Source organism: Protopterus annectens, chromosome 11.part0 (genome assembly GCF_019279795.1).
Source record: "Protopterus annectens isolate FY-2018-M chromosome 11.part0, PAN1.0, whole genome shotgun sequence".
NCBI classification, from domain to species: domain Eukaryota; kingdom Metazoa; phylum Chordata; order Ceratodontiformes; family Protopteridae; genus Protopterus; species Protopterus annectens.
Window position 1 is genome coordinate 1,547,152,688 of NC_056745.1, and position 23,189 is coordinate 1,547,175,876.

The window sequence follows — 23,189 nt, forward strand, 5'->3', positions numbered from 1 at the left end:
TCTACATATCCTAGATTTGAACCATCCTTCAAACGTGTCCACTCTCACATCTAAGTAATCAATCCCATTCCTGTCATATTTATATGTAAATCTTAAGAAATTTGTGGTAGTATTCAAATACTCAATGAAATGGGTTAAAATATCCTCAGGTCCATCCCATATGACAAAAATGTCATCCAAAAAACGTCAGTATAGTTTAATGTATTTCCAATAATCACAATTAAATACACACATAATTTCCTATTTCAAAAGGACTAAGTTGGCGTATATGGGGGCACAGGCCGCCCCCATAGCTACACCTCTAATCTGTTTGAAAGTCTTCCCCTCAAAGTAGATGTAGTTGTTCTCTAATGCCATCCTCAAGAGTTAAACTAATACATATACTTCCAAATTGAGTAAAGAACTTTTCTCATTAAGAATTGCATAGAAAAATTCCAAACCTTCTTCGGTTGGGATGCATGAAAACAAGTCAACTACATCGATAGTCAAAAAACACACTTCTCCTACACAAGTTTCAGGGGTTAAGCTCTGCAGGAAATCCCAAGAGTATTTTAATACATGTGGATACCAATCCACAATATGTTTGAGTGAGTGGTCTAAAAAGGTAGCTATAGGATAAGTTGTAGACCCTTCCCCAGATACAATGGGTCTATACGGTGGATTTGTAGTACTCTTATGTATCTTGGGAATACCAAAAAAAGAAGCAAGTCTAGGCTTCTTAGTCTGCAGTATTCCACCTATCCTCTGGTCAGGTCTATTTTCCAGTACAAATTTCTCTATTGCCAATTCCAACTTCCTATAGGAAATGTTAATTTCAGTAATCAGAACTGGCACAGACACTGGTATCATTCAAAATTTCTAACATCTTACTCAAATAGTCAGTGGTGTTGACCAGAACCATACCGCCCCCTCATCCGGTTTCATAATACGGATCTCTTTGTTACTTTTTAACTCATCCAATACTTACTTTTCCTTTACATTTAAATCTTGTTTATGTCCACATCTCTTCCTAAAGTTCTTATCAGTACCTAACATATAAATGTCAGATGCACATACTGCTTCAAAAACTTGTAATGCTGGGTGCAAAGGTGGGCTGTAAGTGCTTGCCTGTCTGAAAGTAGTGCCACCTCCATTATTTTGCTGGTCAAATAATAAAGCAAAATTTAACTTTCTAATAAATAATTTTAATTCAATCAGGGTGTCAGGTTCTGGATGTTATCCATGAGGCCAGACACCCTATCACCAGAAAGTCTTATGCAGACAAATGGAAAAGGTTCTACACCTGGATCTAGGCTAAGGGGGCAAGTATGGCACAGCCCTCCATCCCTCTCATCCTGGATTATTTAGCTGACCTACTACACAGTGGTCTCTCTTTCTCCTCTATATAAATTCATGCCTCTGCTTTTTCTGCTCGTTTTCCCACTGAGCAGCTGCTTTTCCCACACCCTTTGATCAAACAGTTCCTCAGAGGGGCTTAGCAACTTGAGGTCCCCCCAAGGGGCACCAACACCACCTTGGGACCTTAACTTTGTCTTGAAAAAGCTCATCCTGCCTCCTTTTGAACCAGCTTCTTCTGCAGAGCTAAAACTTCTCTCCTGGAAGACAGCATTCCTTCTGGCCATCACTTCAGCCAGAAGAGTCTCTGAGCTGCAAGCACTCATGGCTGTGGAACCCTTTATCATCTTTCATGCAGATCGGGTATCCCTCAGAACTAACCCATCCTTCATGCTGAAGGTGTCGTCCAGTGTGGCTCTCAACCAATCCATTCATTTGCCCACCTTCTTTTCTAATCCCCAGAACAAGGGGGAAAGGATTCTTCACTCTCTAGATTTGCACAGACAGCTCAGATACTATCTGGGCAGGATTAAATCCTTCAGAAAGTCTGATCATTTGCTGGTTAGCTTTGCTGTATGCAATGAGACTGAGAAATGAAGGTCTTAATCACCCAAGCTCATGCTGAACAGGTGCCAGCTCTCCTTTATGAACCAAGTCTTGTGCACTTTTCAGAATGAATTTTCCAAACATTGTAGTTTATTTAATAAGGTTTTTATTAAATGTTCACAATATCCGAATATTGTCTCCATTAACAGTACTGATAAACAATTCAAGTCGCTGCACATCATATTCTGATTGTCCTGAACAATGTAAACTGATATAGTCTCTAGATGACCTGTTTTCTGTTTTCACATGAGTGTTTGACATCTTTTCTGAAGTAACAGGTTGAATGAACTTACTAACCTTAACTTAACTGCTATCCTGAACACAACATATTATATTGCTTCAGTCCAGTAATTTATTTACTTTTCCTAACCTTGGTCTCAGGCTTTGTCTTGTATGTGCAACATTCCATTAAAGAACATTCTGTAGCTGACAAGATTTTATCTTTCCCTTGAACAAAGAACATTCTGTCTGAACACTCTATGCTCATCTTTTCTTTTTACTAAACTGTCTTCCATGTTTGGCCAGCAAGGTTATTTTCCATTCTGCTTAACTGTCTTTTATGCATAACTGAAACACAATTTATTTTACCCTTTAGCCTATCTAATATCTAAGAAATGGAAATTCCTAATCTAACAGTTGCCCCTAAGGTCTCTGACAAAAGTCTACTGGGACTTACTTCTGTAGTTACCTTACATTTATATTGCTAGCTACTGTATTTAGCTTTATGCTACTTGACTTATAATCTGAAAATAAAAAAAATATTCGGTAAACCTGCAATTTTAATTTTGACCACTAGGTATCACTTGAGCATTTATGGCCTATTTGGATCAAAGTCTTTAACTTTGTGATTTGATTTTTATATATTTAAAACATGTACATTATTTAACCCCCTTTTTCTGGAGGAAGAGGTTTTGCAAAATTTATTTGTATACCGTACCATGCTTTTTCTGGAACTGGCACTCTCTGCAACGGAGGTAAACACTGTTTTTTTAATGCAGGGTCAGTCTGCAGACATATTATATACTGCTCCTGAATTTCTTTACATAGTTTTTTTAGATGAGGATTTCAAAACGTATGCCTTATGGTAGGCCAAATTTTCCGAAAACTACATAACTTAGTAGCTGATGGTTGTACTTTATTAGCTGCTTACAACCTTACTCCTGGGACTGGACTGGCAACTTTGCATTGTGCCCTTTTATCTGCATTCCCCTGCATGTCTTAGATTTTTGCCAGATTTGCCTCATCCATTGAGCCTACTTAGCTCACCTCAGTTATACCTTTTACCTTAGTTTCTTTTATTGCATTAGATATAGAGGAAACTCCTCCTTTGCAGTTTTTTTCTGCCAACGTTGTATAGCCTATCAAGCATGATGGCTATTTTCTGAAAACTAATTGAAATCTGCACTAAAAAGATAACTTTATAAATGGTCTTGAAGCATAATTACCATATTTCGTGTTACCTTGTGTTTATAAATTTTATTTAAATTTGCGCTATAATGCTACTTACCTTTTTTAACTTTTATGAATATTTATGAGCTATAATAGTTTACTAAAACCTGTACTTTCTGTAGTTTCCCTTGAGCAAAGAACAGTCTGTCTAAACACTTTATGCTTATCTTTTCTTTTTAATAAACTTTCTTCCATGCTCGGCCAGCAGGTTATTTTCCTTTCTGCTTAACTGTCTTTTACACATAAATGAAACACAACTTATTTACTTATTTTACTCTTTAGCCTAATGTCTAATAAATGGAAATCCCTAATCTAACACATAATATTATTGTTTTATCCCAAACAGGTGTGACTAGGAAGAAAGAGGTAACTGGGAACATGTTTGAGAGTGTGAGGAGTTGGCAGATTTAAAAATTCCATACAGAGTACTCTGTTAGAAATATTTGGTGAGCAAACTGGTGTAACTAAGGAATTTTTTTTGAGCTGGGATATAGGTTCTGAATTGCCTAGACATAATGGGGCCTTGCTAAGTTTAGCTTTAGTGACTGCCAAAAGCAATTAGTAGAAAATCGTAATCAAAGTCTAAACCAGCTGTATGTCAAGTAGTGAATATTGTAACAAAGATAAAACAACTGGAAGTTGGTACTTTAAAAAATGTTATGAGCAAATTACATAAAAAAGGAAATTGTGGGAACAATACATCCAGAATAATGTTTTGGAGGAGGAGTGAGGTTTAAGGGAAAGCAGAATTTGATTGATTTATAAATGTTTGATGATAATTGTATAGAAAAATATACCTAATGTATAATATTTGTAACTGAACTTGTTAACATAGTTTGTTTTTATATGTAAATGTAAATGATAATTCAGTAAAGGTAAATCATTAATGGTAAAGTTGGTTGCACAGTACTTTTGTTGTATTAAGTGATTAGAATCAGAATTAGTTTTAAAAACATGAGTATTTACTGTTCATCATTGCATTATTTCTTTTGCAAGGTAATGAGGCTAGGTTCCTTGCACTGTTGTACTGCAATGAAGTCAGCATTGTGTAGGCATATGAAGAGTGTTTACTATCACATATAATGAACTGTAATGACTGATTTTGCAGTAAATCCTTTACTTGCTGTGTTGACTCTATATTTGAGCCTATACCTCATTTAATGGCAGTGCACAGATACATGTCTGAAAGTAAAGCAGGGGATGGGAGCACTATTTCCGAGGGAAATAATCAACTTTGTGGAAACATTATTGTACCTGACTGGTAGGTAGCAGATGTTTTACCTCATGGAAAGTTGTATTACACTCATATTACATTTCAATGTTGTTATTAGAGTGTGGTAATGTGCTTTATAAACTGAAACCTCTTCCAGTAACAAACTCTATAACTCTATTCCTTTTCCTGTACAATACAATGACAGGCTTGAGAGATGGTGGGGGCAACTTGAGATGATTTATGTGAAGAGCAGGTGGTACAGGGGGCACAATGATAAACAGGATTTGCTATGGTCCTGTGTATCAACGACTGTGTCATCAATACTCTAAGCCAAATACTCTGAACATTCCCAGTACTGGTGTCCCATGACAGTCTGGAAGCAGGAAAATTAGCAGATGACTAACTGTGTTTTCGTTGTTGCTGTTTATGTTGTTTATCCCATTGCAAAGGAATACATGAAATACCTCTTGAAACATGAGATTGTACTTCATTTTGTATATGAGGTAGACTGTTGTTGCGTGTGTCTTGGATTAACAGGCTGAAAAACATTTCTTAGTATAAACCTTTGCAGATGGTCTTTACAATGAAATAATATTGCTACACTTGGTATTGCTTTAGAGACAAGAGGAACATTTTAAGAAATCCCATCTGTATTCCAATCTCTTTGTATTTGTGCGGCAGAAAACAAAAAGCTTTGTTAGCTTTTGTTATCATTTTGCGCTGATGCTGTGATCTTGACAGTGAGAAAAAGGGGGTAAGTCATCATTCCTTGAGAAAACCCATGCTTTGTGTTGACTATAGCATGGAGGTAGTGGTAACATTGTCATACATTCTTTATCCATATGAAACTATTTCTTTTGTTGTCCTGTCAGCAGAATTATATTTGTCATTGGTTGGTCAACCACCCACAGTCGAACTGCCCACCCTGTACTGCACCCGTTAACTGATGCATTCTCTCTTATATGTCTGTCCCACACTGACTAATACGATCTCTGCTATATGCCTGTAGTTACTGTTGCATTGTCAGTGGTATATTTTTGAATTATGGTACTGCATTTTATTTTACAGTACAACACACCTGCCTTCCTTCAGATTTTACAGATGATGTAGTAATTCTGTTGTGTATCCTGTACCTCTTGCTGTATTTCATGTGCATATTATGTTTAAACAGTATAATGTAAGAAAAATCTAAGGCGTTGCCTCATCAGCAGAAAAGTTAATTCTACATATAATATTTACAAAAGCATAATGTGTATAAAAATGTAGCGGACTATATAGTAAGCAAATATTTATTTGAAGGATGGAGATTAGATGGCTGAAGTAAAAAAGGAACTATATTAGTGAAGATTATGTTATATGTGCTGTATTATTTATTGAATGTAAGTAGAGTGGGCCCCAAAGCCCATTTTCAGCCAAGTCCCAGTTACCATAAAGTATAACAAAGAACATAAAAATCACAGTACACAATACAGTAATTAGCAAGTGCAACATGTAACATGACAGATTTTAAGCAGGTGAAGTAGAATTGTGCTAGGTTAGCTGCTGCACTGCCCAAGCAGAGGGCATACAAAAATGCAGGCACTGCCTAACCTTAACTTAACAATAAGTGATACAGCACAAAGTTGCATACAATGTGCTTAATATGATGATTGGTAAGACTAGGTCTGAATTGCTGCTAGGTACTTTTATTTCTAATGTCAGAGGTAATGACTTACCCATTTTCAAATCCCATCAGGAAAAAGCCCTGGTGAAGCAGTCCAAAGAATACAAAGTTCAAAGTAGTGTAAACGGGATAGCTGAGGAGGTGAGTCAGCTTTGGATAAATGTCTTTTTTTTCAGAAGAAATGCAGGGATCAAAGTTCAGACTTTAAAACTTGAGAAGAGTTAACCAATGTGATCCCCAAGTGGGAGGGAAGAATGCATTTTATGATACATGTTTGTACCAGAAACCTGTCAGAGGAGACAGCTGAGCTAATAGCAGATAGAGCCAGGAAGCTGGCAGGGAGCTGTTGGGGGGGTTGTTGAGGAATCCTCTCAGCAGTCTTACCTGTCCGTTCAGTCAGCATCCTGAAGAAGGAAGAGACAATGGAATATAATGGCTGAATGCAAACACGGACAAGGGAGAAACACTTGAGATTGGTAGAAAGACTGAGGAGACGAGGCAGAGAAACTGACTGTATGCAAGGAGGAGACAATATCTTACCCCATAAAAGACAGTAGTGCTTAGTACCGGAATGTAAAGATATTTATCTATGATTACATTTCTAAACTAAATTGGAAAGGGGAGGGACTACCACAGAATCAGAACACGATAAATATTCAGGCAGTAGACAAAATGGTAAAAATAGATCAGACAATATCAGATAAATAAACAAGAGTAGCAGAGCATGAGTGGGAAGCATTGCCTTGCAATTTAAGGAACCTGGGTTAGGCTGTGTGTGAAGGGTGGGCATTGCTGTTAGCACAGAAACATGGGCTAGTGACAAGAGGGGATGTGACATGGAGTCCTTGGCTATAAGCATGGGGGTAGTGAAGGGGGCATTGCTGCTACCATAGAAACATGGGTTAGTGACAAGAGGTGATGTGACATGGAGTCCCCGGGGATAAGGATGGGGGGAGTGAAAGGTAGGCATTGCTTTTAGCACAGAAACATGGGGCTAGTGACAAGAGGGGATGTGACATGGAGTCCTTGTGTATAAGGATGGGGAGGGGAGTGAAGGGTGGGCATTGCTGTTAGCACAGATACATTGGCTAGTGACAAGAGGGGATGTGACATGGAGTCCTTGGGTACAGGTTGTTCAAAAAGGCAAATAAGGGAACTATAGCAGTGGAGTAGTTACAGATGAGAAGTCATAGAAGGGGAAGAACATAAAACAAGGAGCAGGAAAGGCCTCAGACAGAGTCAGATTCTAAGTTAAGTGACTGGATTTAGGGAAGAGGTAGGAAGGAGAGCTGGTGAAATAATACATTGTATTATTCCCAGACACATTAATGACAGAAGGTGAGACATTGGAGAATTAACAAGCAAGTTAGGAGAAGGATGATATTACTTATGGGAATCTGAATATGTTAGGAGCAGATTGACAGATTTCAAGTTCCAGGCTGGAAAGGGAGTAGAACAATTTCTTGGTCCATGAGGGCTTCCTACCTTTAGTGCAAGACTGTACCATAAAGGATATACTTCTGGATGTGGTTGTAACCAAGTCATAAGTTTTGAGTCATAGATGCCCCTTTGGAAACCACTGTTGGCCAGCAATGATCATACACCACTGTATGAGTTAGATTAAGGAGAATGGTAAGGCTATAAAGACAAACATAACTGTGTGAGATTTTAGGAGACTGGAATATGATATACTCGGGGAAGGGTCAAGGATGAGTTGGAAGACTGAGGGCATATTAAAACAGTAAGCAAGTTCTAGGAATGTGTCAGTTATGCCTATTGAAGTCTATGGTGAAGTGTGTAAGGAAGAGATGAAAAGAAAACAAGTCCAAAGTGGCTGCATGTAAATGTGATACCAAGCATTATGTCAAAATCTAGGGTTTACAGACTTCCAAGATGGCTGCATATTGAGTAGCAGCTTCATTCTCTCTCTCCCTGTATGAAAACAGAAATTTAGCAGAGAAGGCAAGTGGACTTAGATTTCTGAGTAAATTTTAGTAGCTGTCTGGTAGTAAGTGCAGTGCTTGGATGCCAGGAAAAAAGAAATACAAAGGACCTGAAGGAAAATCAGCTACAAAATGTGATGAAAAAACACTGACTGGAAAAAGTACTGTAACTGTTCAGCACAGAAAGCAGTGCAAGCTCCAATCACCTTGAGGAAAGTATAAAGCAACTGCTCACAGACCTGACTAAAATAAATTAAACACTGATGGAGCATATCAATTTAAATAATAAAAGGCTGGAAAAAAATGGAAGAAGCTTTAAACAGTTTTTCAGATAAGGTGATAGAACTGCAAAACTCAGAGGGTGAAATGAAGAAAAGGCTGGCTGAATATGAAACAACACAAGAAATACTGGACTTTCTTGGACTTTGTTTAACTTGGATGGGACTCTAAATCATATGCCCTACTTCATGTCATTAATGTTTGGAGAATAAAATCAGTAACTTAGAAACTGAAAATTGTGGGATTACAGAACAATAATTATGTTTGTGAAACAGCAAAAATGTCACAGGATACCTTCTCCTTGAAAAGAACCAGACACCAGGCAGGGTAAGGTTATAAGCGCTTTCATTCCCTTTATTCACACTCAGTACAAAAGTGCAGACTACAGGGAAACACACTGGCAGGTTTTGTTGAATGCCACAGTTTTTCCTGGTATCAATGACAGGATTTCTCTAAGGAGCTTGCTTTATTTAAAGGCAGATGAGATTAGATAAAAATGGTTTAAGTAGCTGAACATAGAAGCAATTAAGTTAGTATGTAATATATGTATTGTTATTTATAAATATATTTTCTTAACAGATGAAATGTTTATTATATATGTGTTTTTATAGGAGAATTATTCATGTATTATACACAGCTATATATTTTTAAAGAAAGAACATATTAATGTGTTTTTAACTTGAGAGCACGCTTAACTAATTCATTCATTTAAGTTAATTGATTGTAATTAATCAATTGAATTGTATATAAAAAAGGGGGGAAGGTTTTGTATCTGATGAAGTTCCTTTTGTAGTGAGTGTGAATAAAGGGAACAAAAGCACTTATAACCTTACCCTGCCTGGTGTCTGGTTCTTTTCAAGGAGAAGGTATCCTGTGACATTTTTGTTGGATTATTTGCTTTTATGTGTTTTACTATTGTGATATGTTTGTGAAACAGGACAGAACAAGAAACTCTGGAAATATTGGACTTTTTTGGACTTTGTTAAACTTGTAGAGGACTCTAAAGCATATACCCTACTTCATGTCATTAATGTTTAGAAAAAATACTCAGGAGGGTAGAGGAAGGAGAAAGTTAAATGTAAGTAAAACTTTTTTTCTTAACACTACTTTTTAAATGGTGCATGATCTTCTTTGCATTTTGTAAAGTTTTTTCAATTATTTTTGAGTGTAATGGGGATATTTTCTTTCTCCTTGTTCAGATTTAAGAAATGTAGGCACTGCAACATAAAAAAAAAATCAGTGTACCTTTTCTCATTCTTGCATATGACTAGGTTAAGGCCATTAGCTTTATATAGCACCAAGTTTTAAGAAAAAGCAAGTAAATTAAAATGAATATTGATTATAAGGTTTTTTCTAGTAAACAGTTTTGTGTCTGGTTCTCATGTCTCTAGCAGAAAATCTGATAAAGAGAAATGGCTTAGAGAAAATGTTTTCTGACAGAATTCAAGTGTTTTCCCAGGTGAGAGAGATATAAAGATAAGAAAAAAACAAACAGCACTTAGAATCACATGCTGTACCATGCGTCTTAGCATGGAAAACCTTTCTTTTAGGTCAGCTCAGGTCTGTGTATGTGGCTGTCAGTTTGGAACATTTGTTCTTATTAGGAGGGTAAAACTTAAATATTTGAAATGTGCATAGTTATGTGTGTTATCATTAAGTTACTAGGTTTCAGGGGAGTATTGACTGTGTGTTTGTGTGTGTGTGTGTGTGTGTGTGTGTGTGTGTGTGTTGTGTGTGTGTGTGTGTGTGTGTGTGTGTGTGTGTGTGTGTGTGTGTGTGTGTGTGTGTGTGTGTGTCTGTTTGTATTTTTGTTTGAGGGTTTTCAGTAAAACAAAAACGTTCTGTAAGATGTGACATGGGCTCAAATGAAGATGACAAAAAGCAACCATATAAAAGATTAACCTGCCAGACAGTACATGCATGTAACACAAAAGCTGGAACCAGACATTTAACAAAAAAGCTGTTATACATAAAAGTGGGAAAATAATTTCTCTTTATATAATATATTTAAATGTTAATGGTCAAACAGGTAAATACAAAAAGAAAGAGTAGTGAACTGCATTAAAAATATAGAGTGCAAATAGCTATGTTATAGGAGACACACTTGGAAAGAACTGAACATGTGAGTTTGATAAAGGAAGGTTTTCAGGATGGTTATTCAGCAGAATACCTGGGGCAAAGGAAGAGAGGAGTACTTATATTAATTGCAAGAGGAGCTCCAATAGTAATAGAAGAGGATAAAAAAGACAGTAATAGCAGATTTGTAGTACTAAGGGGCTACTGGCAATGGAGGAGAATTATTTATTTTATTTATTTAACATTTGTTTACTGGGAAAGTCCAACTTGGAAAGTCAGTTTTCAGCGGAGGTGCGGGGAGAAACACTACAGATGCATGTCTTTGTAACACAGGAAGAAACTGGAGCACCCGGAGGAAACCCACATGAACACAGGGAGAACACGCAGACTCTGCACAGAAGGCACTCCCATGAGAATTGAACCAGAGAACCTTTTGCTGTGAGGTGACGATGCTACCGCTTCACCATCCAAACTTACACTGATATGTATTTACATTCCACCAAAAACTGCTATAATGGAGCTTAAGAAAATTCTGGGAGAAATAATCAGCTTTCACCAAGGAATATTACTTATAGATTGGGACTGGAATTTGATTTGTAACAGTGAACATGTGTCTGTGGGGCCCAAAAGGTAAAATATAACAAAGGGGGGGGGGGTAGATTTTTAAAGACATTTATGAAAATATTTGCCATGGAAGATGTGAATTCAATACTAGGATTGCAGAGTGAATTTACATATTATTCCCCAAGATACAAAAATGGGGCTAGGGTAGACAGAATTTACATTTCACAGGAACATGCACATTTAATTGAAGGTCTTGATACACACCCAATAACTATTTCATATCATGTGCCAATAATAACTATAATAAAAACACATGGTAATGAAATAAAAATTAGACACTGGCACTTTCCCACATATCTGTTGAAAACAGGAATTTAAGAAATAGGCAGTGGAAATTATTCAGTTGTTATTACAGAAGATAAACACTTCTTCTGAAAATATAGATAGAGAGTGGGATAAAATTAAAGTGTAGTTTAAAAATAGGGTGGAAATAAAAGAAAGGGAGATATGGTTAAGAATAACAAAAATTATTTAGAGGGACTGACAAATGTTAAAGTATTGCAAAATAGGGGGAATCTCACAGACCAAGAAGAGGAACAAATGCAGAATGCTAAACCGGAAGTAAGGGATTACCTTGATAATATACAAAAGTTTAGAAAGACTGCTGTTAAGCAACTGTTTCTTGATAATAAATCTAGAGCAAAAAAACTTTTAGGACAATGACTCAGGCAACAGAAAGTAAAAAGGGCTGTCACCAAGCTTAGGGAGTCTGTAACAAGGAAGATAACAAGGGATCCTGTACAAGTATTAGAAATATTTCGGAAATTCTGTGAACGTCTGTATAAAGCAGAGAAATATAGAAATCAAGAAAAGATTCAAATGGAAATGTTTGTAGAAGAATTAAATATGCCAAAGTTAGAGGTAGAGGAGGCTCAATTACTAACAGGATAGGAGGAGATGAGATAAAAATGGTGATGTATGACCAATCTACAAGAAAGTCCCTAGGAATAGATAGTATTCCTGTGGAAGTTTGGAAGCTAGGAGGGAAAAATGATAAATATCTGGAAGGTTTTTGTTTAACAGTATTTTAAGAGGAAAAAGGGAAGTACCAACATCCTGGAAGAAAGCAGTGGTAGCTATATTACCTAAAGAGGGCAAAGACCCATCTGATGCAGCTTCATACAGGCCCTATTCAAAACTAAACCATGATTTTAAAGTGTTTATGTCTATAATGGCTAAAAGAATGGCAAAAGTGATGCCAAAATTAATGGATATGGACCAATGTGGTTATGTGGAGGGGAGACAAACATTTGACAACACTAGCAGAACACCGATGATCCAGAGGGAAGCAGAATGTAAGAAAATGCCACTCTTGTTGGTGGTCTTGATGCAGAGAAAGCATTTGACAGATTAAGCTGGGACTTTATAAGCAGAGCAGTGGAAGCACTGGCATTCCCCGATAAAATTACAAGGTTGATTAGGCGGATATATAAGGGATCAGAGGTGAAAATTAAAGTGGATGGTGTCCCCTCTGATAATCTCTGCTTGAGCAGAGGAACCAGGCAGGACTGTCCTCTCCCCCATTTGTTATTTACATTATTTAGAACCATTGGCAAAGAAAATAAGGGACTCAGAAATTCAAGGATATAATTGATATGGTAGTCAAGAAAAACTGTCTATTTGCAGATGACATTTTATATCTGACAAAACCAGAAATGGACATTGCAGTGTTGTGGAACATACTGAGACAGTTTCAAATTTTTTCAGGTACAAAATTAGTGAAGCTAAAACAAAGGCAATAGCAGTAAATTATGTACCCACATATGAATTGGTTCAGCAATATCCATACTTATGGGGACATGATAAAATGAAGTATGGATTAAAAATGATTCTGGTGTGGCAGCTAAGGATATGTCGAAAGAGACTAAACAAAAGATAATACAAAAACTGAGAAAAATGGAAGCTTTGTTATATGAATATTGAGAGTAAGATACAAGCAGTTAAAATGTTTTTTAGTTCCTTTAGTCTTATACACAGGTCAGGCATATTTTTATCAACCAGAGGAGACTTTTTGGATAGCAATTAATAAAGAGCTGAAGGAGAAGACAGCAAGAGTGAAGAGGGATAAGCTTATTCTTCCAGTTAAACAGGGAGGATTAGGATTACCTGATTTGAAGGGGTATTTAAAAGCAACACCTTTTAAGGCTCCTATACATATAACAAGGACAAAACTATTATTCAAAGTGGAAAGAGATGATGAAACGGGGAAGCTCGAGAAAGAAGGAGAGGCTGGGATTTTGGATGCAAACCGTTAAGGAGAGTGACAATAATCATATAGAATATTATATTCATAAAGTAGTAGAATGTATTCTAAGAACTAAGCCAACATGTGAATGGAGAAAGGAGATTCTGCTGATAGAGATGAATACAATTAGGTATACAGACAATAGGCAGCAGGGGGCTGGAATTTATTGGAGAAAACTGGCAAAGGATCCAACATATTGAGAGCAAATAACTAGAGAAGGAATGGTAATGGAATGGGAAGACACCAACAACTTATTTGGACTGCAGGTTAGAGACTGGCTTCCCTATCAAAGACTGATATCAGAGTATAGGCAAAGAGAATGAAATAGGGGGCTCTAAATGAAAGACCATCACTGGTAGAGTTTTTTAGTAGAATCTAGAACAAAAGTTGCCGTTAAGAAAGGAATAATTAGTATTATTAGCATATTAAATATTGCACAATAACTATAAGAATCAGAGGAGATTAAAAAGGATTTGGAAGAGAGACTGGATAAGCAATTCATAAAGAAACAATGGGGGGATCTATGTATGTCTCCCATATATGCAACAAAGGCTAAAAGATTTAGGATATTTGCTTGGAAGTGTTGACGTAGGTATTTTTATACCCCAAGTAGACTACAAAGAATTTTTCCTCAGTAGACAGCAAATGTTGGAGGTATGATGGGGAAAAAAAGAGGTAAATGGGAACATATTTTCTGGGAGTGTAATGAGTTGGCAGACTTTAAACAATCCCTGCAGACTGCTCTGCTGGATATGCTAGGTGAGCAAAATGGCATAACTAAGGAAATTATTTTTTTGAGCTATGATATAGAATCAGAATTGTCTAGACATAGTAAAGCCTTGCCGAGTCTAATTATGATGGCTGGCAAAAAAAGCAATTACTAGAAAATGGAAATCAAAGTCTAAACTAACTTTACTAAAAGTAGCAAAGATAGTAACAGAAAAAAAACAACTGGAATTGGGATGTTTAGCAAATTATATAGGGAAAATGGGACTTGTGGGATCAATACATGCAGAGGAGGAATAAGGTTTAATAAAAGGCAGGGTTTGAATGAGGTATGTAACGGTTGACTGACAGTGACTGGATATATTATAAGTGATGTAAAATGTTTGCAGCTACAGTTGTGTCAGCATGGTTTGTAATTTATGTTTGCAACCGAGATTGTGTTGGTGTGGTTTATTTTCATTTCTATAAATAAATGTAAGCTTGCCTATGTCATACATTATAATTTAATGAAGATGTTTCTTGTTAAAAAAAAAAAGAAAAAAAAAAGATTAGGCTATGTATACACAAACCATTGGCAACCATGTTTTCCTACCTGCAGTATAATCGCCAGAGAACCAAGTAATTTATAAAAGTAAACATTTTAGGATGACAGACATGTGAAACAGGTGGACATCATGGCAACAATCACACTTTCAAAAACCTAGAAGTTTCTCTGGATTTCAGGGCTAATGTCACTGCATAGTTCTACAAACCTTGCAAAAAAAAGTTAAATAATAATTTAAACACTTGAAAGCATAAAACTATCATATGTAAAAAATACATGTAGGTATACTTATTTTGAACTGTCAAATTCTGGTGCTGGTTGCATTCTGGATATGTGATCTCCTACAGTCCACTCTGAATCATTATCTGGATCACTTTATCTTAGCTTATGCTATCAGGACAGTCTGTGACATCATTTGTATTACAAGTTTCTTTATATAACAATTCAGGGGAGATTGTGTGGAAATATATTTTGTCAGTACTACAGAAGAAGAAATTCAAAGTTGTATAGCACAATCAACTCACATAAATGATGTCTGCGTTGCCCTGCTGTGACGCTGCAAAATTGTGGTGTATTTCAGGATAATTTTGACAACATGTGGATTTCTCACCTAATTGGAATGGATTAAAAATGAGATAATCCATATTTAAGGATAATACTAAAAATGAGTTCCACAAAATTATACTTGCAAAACAAAGAACATTAGCAGGCATCATTTAGACTTGCATTAAAAATGCATAAAAATCTGGGGAGTTTCTAAGATAGCTACACACTAATAAACAGCTTAACTTCACCTCTCCCACTGTGAAAAAAGGAAGTGAAAGACAAGGGGCAAGAACTCTGTCACTTTTAGTAAATTCAGTTACTGGCTAGTAAGTACAAGTAAAAAAGAAACTAAGAGACCCAGAAGGAAAATCAACTAGTAAAGGTGAAAAGAAAACACTGACCAGGAAGAATCCTGCAGCTGTTCTACAAAAAGCCATTTAAAAATCCAGCTTTGGTGAAGAGACTAAGATGGCTGCCATCCTATAGACACTGTTGTTTCTAAGCTCTCTCAAGGCTAATTCTAATCTCTAGCTTCTAAGATAGAGAGTTTGTTTTTTTTCTACTCAAAATACATAACTGGATAAGTCACTCTACATGTACAAACTATTCAACTAGCTGAGATTGGAAGCAGTACCTTGAAAATAAACATATTACCTCAGATCCTGCGGGCTCTTCAGTGCATGTGCTCTGCTTGCTCCCTGCCATGTGCCTGCTGCCACATTTCTCAGCCTAAAATAACACAAAGAAGACAAATGCCAATTGATTCTGACTCTATGCACACTCAAACTTCTAAGCTAAATGTTCACTGATTGCTTCTCCAGGAAAAAAAAGACATTTTATCCAAGATACCCAGAATGGGTAAGCAGCAAGAACCTAATAAAATGTCCAGTAAAAACAAACTGGATCTTACAAACCTAGAGGAATTTAAACTAGCACTACAGCCTCTACAACTAGCTATCCAAAGCTTCTCGGACCAGTTAAAAACCTTTGGCAAATCTATCAATCAGATTATAACCAGGGTTAAGAAATGAGAAGCTAAAATCCTTGACAATGAAGTAAAAATTGAAATTCTGCAGAAAGTATTTTTGTCAAACTCAAAATACATACAAGAATTACAGCAGAAAATACTGGACCTGGAAGAAAGTTCCAGATGCAACAACATTATTATAAGTGGTTTGCCGGAAAGTCTGGCCCAATCTAACTTGTTGAATACAGTTCTCAACATCTTTGCCATCTTGGTGGAAAACACTGCTGAAGCTAAACAAATCATTATTCAGAGAGACCACAGTGTCTTTTGTCCCCCTTTAGACTCCACTAGATGTCAGCAAAATACTTACACTGGCAAAAAAAAAAAAAAGAAATCAGTCACCTAGAATGGAGCTAAAATCTTTTTCAACCAAGGCCTGCAACTATAGATTAAACAAGAAAGGCAGGAACTATCCCTCTTCTGTGCCTAATAGTAGCGTCTTTCGGCTTTTCCCGGTTAGGGGTCACCACAGCCGAACTCCAGTCCGCTAATGATTGGCAGTGGATTTTTACGGTGCTTAGTTGCCAGCCCGACATCCAACCTTCAAAGAAGGCACACCCATTCATGCATGCACCTACCTGCATGTCATTAAATGTCACTAGACCGCGGGAAGGACATGCAGACTCCACACAGAAGGCACTCTAGCCATGAATCGAAAGGGAGAACCTCTTGCTGTGAGGTGACAATGCTAACTGCTGCACCACTGTGGCCTTTCTGTGCTTATCTAATGTTGTTGTTTCTTTCAGCTTTTCCCCGTTAGGGGTCGCCACAGCAGAACTCCGGTCCGCTAATGATTGGTAGTTGATTTTTACGTGTCGAGTTACTAGCCCTGACGCACAACCTTCAACGAAGGTACGCCCATTCATGCATGTCTCCACGCAGAAGACGCTCTAGCTGAGAATCGAACCGAACAGCGTCTTACTGTGAGGCGGCAGCTACCGCAGCACCACCACCACGGGTATCTAATACATAATCAAATTAAGTTCCAGATGAAGCACCCTCATGCTCTGTCTTTTCAGCACCAAGGCTCCAAATATTCAATTTTCAATGAAAAAGAAGCTAAATCAACCTTTTCCACTATTTTTAAAACTGTTCCTGAAGACAATACTTTAAAACGCTGAGACCAAAAACCTTTTACTTATCTACATACCTAAGCAGCTCCAATTACTGTATTCTGACTTCATAAACAGTGATTTTATTGCTTAAATATTAATTTTAGCACTTACCATGGCCAATCCCAGCTTTTTTGGATCTCCGGAGCGTTTCTCTTCTAGAGGGAGCCGTAATTTTTCTTCATACCATGATCTCTGTGATTCTATGGCCCTGGGTAGGCCCAAAAACATTGTGTTTCAACTCTGACCTTCCTACCCAGACTGTAACACTCTCTTAAAGAACTCAGCACTAAAAATGTGTTTTGCAGCAACGAATTTGAACTGATCATTTTTTTAGTCCTTTTCTCACTAACAAGCAATGAATCACCAGCAAATAAAGGTTTATGTAAAGAAATATTCTCAAAAACTGTTGATTCTGATTTTTTCAAAACCCTTGGATCTTCGCTGCTGCTTTCCTTTGACTAGGCACAATACTGCTGCTGTTTATTCAAATAGCACTGCATCAACTTGTCAGAAGCTCTACAGTTAAGTGCACAATTTCTTTTAATGCTTACTATTGTAACCTCTCTTGGCTGTATCTTGTGTCTTTCGGCTTTTCCCGGTTAGGGGTCGCCACAGCGGAACTCCAGTCCGCTAATGATTGGAAGTTGATTTTTATGTACCGAGTTGCCAGCCAGCCCTGATGCACAACCTTCAATGAAGGAATGCCCATTCACGCATGTCTCCATGCAGAAGATGCCCTAGCTGAGAGTCAAACTGGACAGCGTCTTACTGTGAGGCGACAACGCTACTGCAGCACCACCACCACAGATCTCTCTTGGCTGTATCTAGAATGCATAAATAAGCTGTTTTAATGCATTTAACATGGCTGAACTCTCTCAGCTTATAAACATATCTTTATCCTTCTACCACTGATCCCACATTTGCTGAACTTAGTTAATTTTAGTACCTTTATATTCAAGGCAGCTCACTGTTAAATCCCGGTCTCTCGCTCATATATATGATTTTTATGTTTCTATGGATTTATCAGTGGTTACCAACCTTTTTCTTGCAAAGAAAACCTAAACTTGCTAGTGGTTTGATCATAGCCCTATGGCATATTTATATCACAATACCTTCATACCAAAAGGGATATATTAGCACAGATATAAAGCAACTTTCAAATACAGAAGAATATCTTACCAAACTGATACATCCCTTTACTGTTTTTTTGGGCATGGCTCATGAAAATGTTGCGGAATAACCATTTAGTCTATGAAGGTGAATGTATACTCATTTATGCTGAAGGACTGCCGACCTGTAGCAGTCCTCTTTTGTATGAACTGAACTGCTGTTAAAAGTTATACCTGATAACATTACCTGTTGTTTGCTTTCTACTATGTGTTATTAACATGGCTTCTTTAGCACAATTTATATTGAATGAAAATTTGAACTTGGTTGATTGTAAATACTCACACTATGGGTAAAATGGATTTATATTATAACACTGATGAGTCATTTAAGCGAATGCCTCTTTGTCAACACATAAAGACCGATCGCACTAAAGCTCAAACAGTCAAAACAGCGAATTCTTTCCCTGGGAAAGAATTCATTTGCTCACACACACACACACACACACACACACACACACACACACACACACACACTTACAAACATAACTATGTGGGGGCTTCGCCCACCCACACCCCCCCAATGTGGGCGGCTCTGCCCCCAACACCACCTAACTAAATATACCATCTCCAAGATCACACTACAGTGGAGAAAAGGGCAACACTGTGTAGTTGGCCAACTACACCTTTGCCCTGTAAAGTATTAATTGAATCACTTAAATGCATTTCGATGAATACGTGTTGCTCATTTGATGTTTGATATTACAACATTTTGATGTTGTAATATAGACCCGGGAAAAATGTTAACAGTTGTTTTTTTTTTTATTTTTATTTTCTTTCTTGTACGATATGTCAGGAACTGTCAGTTGTGAATTAACAACTATACCTGTTTCCTAGTTTATTCTCATGCTGAAATTTCATGGATATATTAGCTGCATAGTTTCATAGGTGTGTATGAGGCTAATGGCCCTGGAGACTTTACAAGCCTAGTCCATAGGATTACTCTGGTATCGTGCCACCTGACCTTAGTTCCTAGTGGCTCTGTCGATCAGAGCCACTGGAGTGATCCCTGGGGTGAATTTTCTATTATACTGTCTATCCTGTTTATAAATGGAGAAATCCCCTCATGATATAGAAAAGAAGACTACATTTATATTATTTTCATATAGATCACCATGGGTCCTGGCATTTTATTTTGCCATATATAGTTATTCAAATATAGCTCAAGTGAGATTTACCAAATTTACGCCCAGCTTTTATACTCTACCTTACCCTTCGAACTTACCAAGAGCTAGAGATTTTGCAGTTGATATATTAGGAAGTTATGCTGTGTATATTACTTTTTAACTTTGGGATTACATGTTATTAGAACTACAAAGTTAAGAGATCTCCTACTCACTAACTCTTTTAGTGTATATAACTTTAGATCTCTATCACCCACATTCCCTTTCTCTTCTGGGCTAAGTAGTTTTGTGAGTAGGCATAAGGTAATTGCAGGAAGAGAGTTATGCCTATGTCCCTACACAATAAGATATTTTCTGTTATATTTTTACCCCTTCCTCTTACCAATTTAACTAAAACACTACAGCTCTATGTGGACAATTGGTTCATGGAATATTAAGGGATACACATAGAAAAGGAAATTATTTTTCCACTTGGTCTTTAAATCTAAAGCCAATATAACTCTAGTGCAGGAAACACATTTATTACTAGAACAATGGAATTCTGCTCTCAAGAAAAAAAATGGATTAAGTCCATCATAGCCTCTGGCAAACATGTGAACAGCTCAGGGGTAACTATCATTGTGAAAGAAAACTTCCCCTGGGAAATTAAAAGTTGCAACTCAGATACTGACGGTAGGTAGTGTTACATAACTTTCACCTGTCCACACCTAGATAAACCTATTCTACTGTTAAACTTATATGCCCCTTGCACCAAACAGTATGACTTTATCATGCCTATTTACAAAATCATCTCTTCCTTTCCTAATTATTATTACATCGTAGGTGGGTACTGGAATTCTATTCAAGACCCACTAACTGACAGAACAAACACAAACGAAACATAACAGCACAAGATGTGGTCCAGGTTGGATTTTTTCCTTGTTGCTAATATTTTTCTCAATTTCAACATTTTATTTCATACTGATAGTAGATTCCTTTTGGATCACTCCATGATTACTTTAACTATTGACTGGTCCAAAGACCTAACTTCTAAAAACAGAGGCCATAGCTGGTAATTAAATCCTAATTTATTAAACGATAATGAAATTATTGAGGAAATAGAATGTATTCTTGACCAAGCCTTGAACTCTATTGAACACAGCCAACTACCCTTTAACATCTACTGGGCCTCCATCAAATGCATGCTCAGAGGCACTCTCATCAATAAAGTATCTTACAGTAAAAAAAGTACCTCCTCCAAGAATCCTCTATCAAAAATAAAATGAATAAGCTTGAGACTCACCTCCAATCAAATTAAAATCCTGAATCTGAAAAACAATTAATCCTTCTACAGAAAAAGCTTCTGGACCTCAACAATAAAGTTGTCTTTTCATGAAATAAGGTCTCTAACAGACTATTCAGAGTGGTCCCACTTGCCCTCACAATTCATTGTCATATTAATTAATCAAAATACACACTACCCAAGTATAACAGAAATATTCTATCATGGTAAGAGCTACTATAAAAACCAAGATATAGTTGACAATTTCGAACAAATTTATACTGACTCATATAGCTTCCCTGATCTTTCTTCAAATACATTAGATATGGATACTTTTTTGAACCAACTAACCTTTCCTAAACTCAGCCCTAAACAAACAATACTGTCATCCCCCGTTACCCAACAAGAAATAGTCACAGCTATCAACAAGCTTAAGCCCAATAATGTCCCTAGCCCCGATGGCTTTACTGCAGAATTCTACAAAGCTTTTGGTCAAAAATATCTCTCTTCCTTCTTTATCTATTTACCTGTATTACTCACAATGGAATAAAACACTTGCACTTAAATGCTTCCAAAATGATCTTCATTCCTAAATCTAATTCAGATTTTAAAAACCCTTGAAATTATAAGCTCATCGCTCTCATTAACTTTGACATGAAGATCTACGGATCTATCCTAGCTAACAGAATTAAACCTATTATTCCTACCATTATCTCTACAGAGCAATCAGGGTTCACTCAGAATAGACAAACTTTTGATCACACTCTTCTTGATGCCTTGTTAACCCTCTCTACCACCACCCACATCCCCATATATACTGTGGCTATAGATGCCTCTGAAGCCTTTGACAGACTAAATGTAGTGTTTCTCCTAGCCACTCTTCCTAGGTTCAACTTTCCCCCCAGCTTTCATGCAATTTATTAAAACACTACTCTCATGGCCATACTGTACTACAAAGTAATGACAATCTTTCTTCTCAAATTGATATTAAAAATGGAGCTTGACAAAGGTACCCAATGTCTCCCTACCTATTTAACCTTTATATTGAACCTTTTTTCCTACTAATCACCCAAAAAACATTTCATCGTATTCCCACCCTTTTCAAAACAAAAATTCCACTCTCAGCTTTTGCTGGTGACCTTAACCTTTATTACTCCCTTCCTAATTCAGAACTTCCAAAAATATTAGACTCAATTGACAAATATTCAAGACTCTCCAACTACAAACTAAATCTAGAGATATCAACCATCTTCCCCCTCAACCCTTTCTGTTGACTTCCTATCTGCCCTCTGCCTTCTCAAATCAAAATCAGCCATTCCTTACAATACCTGGGTATTTCCTTTCATCAAGACCCTAACCAAATCTACTTGAACAACATTTCCAAGCTTCGTTCTAACATCCAGCAAGACTTGAACAGAGGGGCAAAATTACACCTTCCATTTCTCGCCAAAACTGCTATACTCAAAATGAACATCTTACCCGTCTTATTTATGTTTTCAACACATCTAACATAACTATTCATAACAAATTTTTAAATCCCTCTATTCCTCTTTCTCTAAATTCTTATGGTCCCCAAATCAATCAGAATTAGATATAGTAGGCTAACTCTTCCTAAAGAAAAGGGTGGCTTAAGCTTACCTGACTTCAAACTCTATTACGGTATTACTAGTGGTAACAAATTATTAACAATAACCGAATATGTTCCCAGCTCATCTACCTGGTCCCCTCCCTACATGGGTAAAACTATAAAACATTTAAGTTTAATACCAATGCTCTCCCCTTCCTCAATGCAGAAAACCTAAAAAATCTTAAATTACACTCAACCATTAAACATAAAATAACTATTCTTCAAAAGATTTTCAAATCACTGAAACTGTCCCATGCTTTCAATACCTTGCAACCTTTTCATCTCAACCCCAATCTTAAACTGAACAACAAAATGATTAATCTTGATAAATACCCCCTTATTAGAGAGTTAACTATAGCAGATCTTTTTCTTTTCAAAAATAACCCCTTAACTGATATAAAACTACTCAGTTCCCTGTCCAAAAGTTACACAATCATCTTGAGACAAATCCTTGATATTTGTTGTAATGCCTTGGAAGATACCTCTCTAATCCTAAATGACATTAAAGCCTGAAAATCTATATTGAATCTCATTGCACTTAGGAAGAAAATTATCTCCAGCTCATACAAACGTATTCATTCTATCTGAACCCAAAATTAATTAACCTTTTCAAAATATTG